Raw genomic sequence first — 6868 nt, 5'->3', positions numbered from 1 at the left:
AAGAAGATCATGAGGCCAACTCCGGCATCATGAGTAAAGAAGATCTGTCGACTCCAGTAGCATGTAAGGTCACATGCAAAGGGCGTTGATGTCATCTCTAGATGCAGTGCCATGACCCAGTCTTCCCCGACCCCAGATTATAAGTTTGTACTCAAAGCCCCTGCTACTCTGCCTGGCACATCAGGGAGTAAAATGTGGTCTCATCAACTACCACCTCCATTCTGCGTGGTTGTCAGACATGAATTGATGGACTCGCTGAGCACGCAATACATTCTAGGCGTGGCTCTAAGTGTTTCACAGCATGAAAGTCTTAGCTAGCCCTCGCCTTGAGTTTGGAAGAAATGGGTTCCAGAATCACGGAGAATCACAGAATAGGATGATTGCATAGCGGCTGGTCAATGCTCTGGCTGATGTTAGAAACACATCCCTAAGCCGTTTACATTTAGGCCAGAAATTTGCTTATAACCAACGTATCTTAGAGAAAATGTCAGCTGTTTAAGGTGGGCTTTGTAGACCATGACTCTGAGCTAAGAAACCACCCATTCAAAGGTATACCATGTTATAGAGTACACAGTAGGTGCAGAATAATGGCCACATGCCTTAGGGATAGGCTCCCCAGATTTTCAACACTGATTTTATATCTTCCCTCACAGAGCCCCTTGTTTTGAAATATTTTAATCACTACACCACATGTATTAGGTAATAATTAATTTGTTTCGAATGTTTCCCATGGCTTTTCCATTTCACCACCATCATGACGAAGATCAAAATGATAAAAACAACAGCTAACATGTATTACTCAAGAGTCCTTATGCTGCAGGCCTGAATCTTGCTGCTGGTGACCATCTGCCATAGAGGGAAGTCTATCACTCAGGTACCGTTTTCACCCCCACTTTCTGAAGAAGAAACTGAGGCACAAAAATGTTGAGGTAGCACATTAAATGTCATGTAGCAAATTTATGTGGCTAGATACATTTTTTTAAAAAAATGCTTTGATTGTCTAAGGATTTTCAATGGCACCTTTAGGTGCCCAGGGAAGGAAATGAAGCCTCGTAGTTCACAGGTCTTGCCAAGAACACAGTACCAGTCAGAAGCACAGGCAAATCTCCATTTGCAGAGAAGCTTTTTCTGCGACTTCATCTCACCGCCTATGATGAAATCTCTTTCTTTTTCTCCAAGTACATCTGAAAAGTCCTTTTTCCACTGTACTAGTCTGTCAAAGAGGGAGCAGGAGAATCTAGTAAACAGGAATTACACTCATATTCATTAAAATTTAACTGACCGTTAGAAATAAATAATAGTTTTAGATATCTTTATAAAAGAAAAGTATAAAACGTATTAGAAAAAGAAGAGAAGGGAGGGGGAGGGAGAGAGGGAGGGAGGGAGGGAGGGAGAGAGAGAGAGAGAGAGAGAAAGAGAGAGAGAGAGAGGAAAGAGAGGTTGAATGACACACAGAACTCATGATAAGAGGAGAGACAGAAGCCTGATTTAGGAGACTAAACAGCAAAGGCCTGTCAAGAAGCCGAGACGGTGAGGTCAGACCAGTCTTCAACAAACTACCTCTGAGAAGTTAGGAAATAAGGGCAGTCTGGGAGGAGGTAGAATCAGGGAAACATTCTGACAGGTGGAAATCCAGAATGATGCTGTTCAGCATGGTTCAGGACCTGTACTGAGTCCACAGACCCGGGACAGCATCTGAACAACATGAGAGGCATCTGTCGACACTGCTCTCTCATGGTCAGGTTTTCTCAGTGAATACAGCAGCAGCACTGGGATACACAGGCATTGTCCTTATCCCCTCATAGGCTAATGGGGGCATTGGCACTAATAAAAATGAGGTTCCAGAAGAGGACACATGATACAGAAACAATGTCCCTAAAGTGGCGAAGGTGGAACCCGAATCTCAAGTAGGCAGCAGGAGACAAAACAGACAAAACAAATACAACTTCTATTGTTAACAGTGGTACAGATGCACCCTGTGGTTGTTTACATCTGGTAAATGTGATGTGGTGGGCTGGGAAGAGAAAAAGTTTATAAAAAAAAAAACTGAAGAAAGACAGAAAAGTCTATACACTAGCCTCCTGAGAGGGTTGTGAAGTGAACTCACTAGGAAAAGTAGAAGAAAAAATGCTGATGGGCTGGAGAGACGGCTCGGAGGTTAAGAGCACTGGCTGCTCTTCCAGAGGTCCTGAGTTCAATTCCCAGCAATCACATGGTGACTCACAGCCATCTGTAATGAGATCTGGTGCCTTCTTCTGGTGTGCAGGCAGAACATTGTATATATAATAAATAAATCTTTTTTTTTTTTTTAAGATGTGGGTAGTTAAGATCAAAGGGACTCATGGTCTCTCCGTGCGAGCTGAGTCAGGAGGATTTTACTGAGACTGGGTAATGCTTAGAGCAGTCTGGGGGAGTGTGATAGCGTACAAGCAGCCGCCAAAGGTCGGAAGCAGGATTATCAAGAGCAAAGAACCGGAAGCCCAGAGGCAGCAGAATGCTGACGAAGTCGATCCTGAACATGGATGTTGACGTTTTCGAGGATGGTGACAGATGTAGAGATGCGTAAGAAAGTGGAGTGGGGGGCGTTGGAATCATAATGAATGAGTTAAGTTATCAAGATGTGAGCTATGTGTAGACGTAGGAGGTCACTGATCCCCAAAGGGACTGGAATTTGAAAGCGGGGGTAGAAGTGGCTGAAAACTAGCAGCATTTGAACACAGATGATATCCACCCTGTCCTTAGGTCTTGGGGCACTTGAAGAAGTGGGAGAGCTCGTTTTCACTTGAGACGATTACAAAAAAACCCATCCATCTCACAGACATTTGACTTTCTCTTCAAACAATGTTTTGGGTAAAGACAAAAAAGAAAAAGAAAGCAAAGGACATCCTCTCCGCCATTGTGGAAAATGATACACTTGTCCTGTTTTTCTAAATTCACACCAATGTCCAAGTATCAGCACCCAGAGGGAAAATGCAGAGACAAATATCTCTCTTGTTGTCTGTTTGGTACTAGATGTGGAATCTCAAAGGACAAAGTCCATGGGTCTAAGAAGTTCTTGGTGTCAGAGAACCACTATGAAGACACGATGGAGATAGTTTTCTGAAGCGGGGAAATCCTTGCTTCACTGAGTGGAAGGCCTGCCCCCAGATGAATGAAGACTCATCTTTCTTTCTCAGAACAGGCTCTCAGGCAGCCTTCTGCTTGCTCTGTGAACCAAGTATAACCCATGAAGGATCTTCTAGATGTGGTACTAACATCACGAGAATCCTGGGGAATTTTGACCCAGCCTCCTCTGGGAGCATAGTAACAGGACCACGGAAGAGAGCAGCTTACACGCAACAGTTTCTAGAACAATAATCTCCTCTGGTTCTTCAGACTTGCCTCTACTGCCTTAGAAACAGGTGGAGAAAAGTTTAAACCAGTTCATCACTAAACAAGTTTCAGATGACCTTAAGCAAGCTCTGGTAGAGAACTGGCTTCCTCCCACACAGTCAGGACATCTGGTCTGAGCAAGTTGCTCCATGCATTTAGCTGCCCATACCTTGAATGAGATCTTTGACATGGCAACTGTGTAGTTAGCTCTGCCAACCCAGAGAGCAATCCAGGCAAGTTTAGCCCATGTTCTCTTGCCGAAGCACTTCATTTAAAGGTTTGGTGAGCAATGCAGCCTGCCCCCAGATTATCCCCGGCCTAGCAACCCATAACCTTGCAATAACAGAGGCTCCCTAAGGGCTTTGCACAAGCTCCATGGCCAAGTGCATTTTTGGAAGCTGGAAACAGAGGCTCCTTCTGGAAAAGTTTGCCAGCTACCCACCCTCTTAAGCCCTGAAAGGCAGAGCCAAGGCTACAAGAACCTGTACCAATTGAAAAGGAGATATCTCAACTCTTTCCCAAGCTAGCAATTCCCCTGAAGTCTGTATAGAATACCTACTAGGTTGTTTTTATTTTGAGGGTCAATAGTCATCTCCATCCCTTTGAAATGGTCCTGATGTAGACTGGACTGCCTCATCTTTTTTAGCATGGTATAAAGGATGCAGCTCAGTTTCTCAGACAGCAACAACTAAAGGAGAGAGGCACTACAATGACTGTGAGTGTGTGTGTGTGTGTGAGAAAGTGTGTGTGTGAGTGTGTATGAGAGTGTGTGTGTTTGAGTGTGTATGTGAGAAAGTGTGTGTGTGTGTGTGTGTGTGTGTGTGTGTGTGTGAGAGAGAGAGAGAGAGAGAGAGAGAGAGAGAGAGAGAGAGAGAGAGAGAGAGAGAGAAAGCTGTAAAACTCCAGACACTAGAGAGATGATATTTCTCCATTGTTCACCAAGTTAGGGGTAAAACTTTGGGATCAAGGAAACTAATCTAGACAACAGTTATTTTCCCCCTAAAACTGTGCTGCAATCAAAGACCACAGGGAAGTTTATTCGTAATTCTGGTTTCTTGATCAGGCCTCCCACTTTTAGAAATATTGCTACCAGCCACACAGCTGGTGCAGGGCTCATGATGCTGCTGTCTCACAAGGCCAGAGATGGCCTCATCTTTGCTTTTGTCAAAGTCTTGCTTCTGTGTATATTATATGCCTGTGGTTTTTATTTTTCTAAATCAAAGCCCTCAGCAAAAAACTTGCTATTGTTCCAGGGTAGCTGTTACATATCAGCTTAGCAAACACAGACACTTTGTTAAACAAACTTGAGAGCAGATGTGTCTGTAAGCCCAAACCCGTTTTCCACCCTAGGCCTACCACCATACACTGGAAGAGGGTTTGACTTTGTGTTAGGTCTCAAACCTCCAGACAAAGGGCTAACCAAGGTGCCTATTAACAGATCAAAGCAGGAGCTGTCTGACAGCCCCTCTCAGCCCCCTACTCCAAAAGGTCCAACCCCAGGACTGGGCTTGTTTTTCCTCTCCCCCCACCTTCTCTTCCCTATATAATCTAGCCATGTTGGCTATGACCTCTTTGTCTCTTGGCTCTCCCCTCTCCTCTGCCCCTCTTTTCAAATGGCCTGGTTCTGTCTTCCTGTCATGTTTACTCTGGATGCTTCCAGATGCCTCTGCCTCTGTCTCTGTGTATGCTTTTCCTTATATCTACAGTGAAACCCTGGACCCCTTAGGAGCAGTCATGTCCTCCGATCCTTTCTTTTTGTTCATTCATTTTGGTGCTAGACAGATCTCAGTTAGGATCTTTTCTTCTCTACCTACCAATCAGGTCACACCCCACTAGTACTTTTGAACAACTCCTCCATTCCTCCAAATGTCAAAAATAGTAATATCGACCATTAGGCTGATGGTTGTAAAATATTATCTGAATACATCAAATGATAGATACAAGGATGAACGGGTACCAATCTAACGTTATCATCACTTTATTGGCAAGTGATCATTAAATAGTTCTCTAGTAATCCTTTTCTCTCTCTCTTTTTAAAGATTTATTTATTATTTATTATGAACACAGTGTTCTGCCTGCAGTCCAGAAGAAGGCACCAGATCTCATTTCACATGTGAGCCTCCATGTGGTACAGGAAACTGAACTCAGGACCTATTGAAGAGCAACCAGTGGGCTTAACCACTGAGCCATCTCTCCAGCCCCTCTAGTAATCCTTAAAAAGATTAAATGTGCCTGTGTGGTTAAGTCCTTAGAAAGTAGGACCAAAGTAATTGAGGGGGATTAGCGAGGCTATGTTAAGTGATGAAAATCTTAGAGGGTTAATAATGAAGAAACAGATTTGATTATAGCAAGCAGTGCCCTCTGGAAGACAGTTAACATGCCAGGATTAGTCTGAAAGCAGGTTTCTGGGACCACATGTCTGTCTGCTAATTACACGAAGATACAGAACACATATTATCCTAGAAGCTAGGAGTAAAATGAAAAGGTAACAAAATCAATAAATATCTTTACTAATGAAATCGAAAGGTTTAGATGAAATACAGTGAGAATCGATCGAGTTCTTGCACATGGCTCAAAAGAATCAGCTAATGGACAATGGGGTCCAACATTGAGTGGACAAACATGGCTTAAGGATGTGAAGGGCCAATGGGATATTTAGAAATACAGTTTGCTAAAACAGTTGATGGAAACACAGTTCAATAAAAAATCAAACTATACATATATAATGAAAGAATAGAATTTGAGGGTCTCAAAACCAAATAAACATCTAGACTAATTATTGCTGGTAGCAAATTAACTTTACACAGAGATATATAATCACAAGTATTGAAAATGTTTGTCTTCCAAAAGCAAATCCTCACTGTATATTAGACATCGCTTTCAAACACTGCAAATAGAGAAAGAAAATATGCAATGTTTCCCAATCAGGCAATGCATTCTACCACTAATATACAGATACATTAGTGATGATGATATTTAAATAAATATGCAAATAAAATTCAGTTATAAGCCACACAGGATGGTGCTTTGGTAAACAAAGGAAGTAGGGTGGTCTCATAAGATTACAATATAGTAAAAAAAAAAAAAAAAAAAAAAAAAACCTCTGTCATTTAGTGCCACTGTGGTACCACACATTGTCATCATGGCACGAACTTACTGCTCAGTCAACTGTATTTTTAAAAAAGCAATATAATTATGTATAGCACATAGCATTTTATAATTTATGCAATATTTTTGCTGGTCTTTCCAGATACCAGATATGTTTAGAAACACAAGTATTTACCATCTTGTTATAATTTTTTACAGTATGTAGTGCAGCCATGTATTTTAAAGGGTTGTTGTAGCCTAGGAACTAGCTATGCAATGGGCTGCAGCACCTGAGCTCATGTGAGTGCAAGCTGTGAGGCTTACACGGCAATCAGTTGCCTAATGATGCAACCTCAGCATGCAATCCCATCAATAAGAGATGCGTGACAGATATATAATTAATAATATA

Source organism: Microtus ochrogaster, chromosome 24 (genome assembly GCF_000317375.1).
Source record: "Microtus ochrogaster isolate Prairie Vole_2 chromosome 24, MicOch1.0, whole genome shotgun sequence".
NCBI classification, from domain to species: domain Eukaryota; kingdom Metazoa; phylum Chordata; class Mammalia; order Rodentia; family Cricetidae; genus Microtus; species Microtus ochrogaster.
This window is presented reverse-complemented; position numbering follows the sequence as displayed.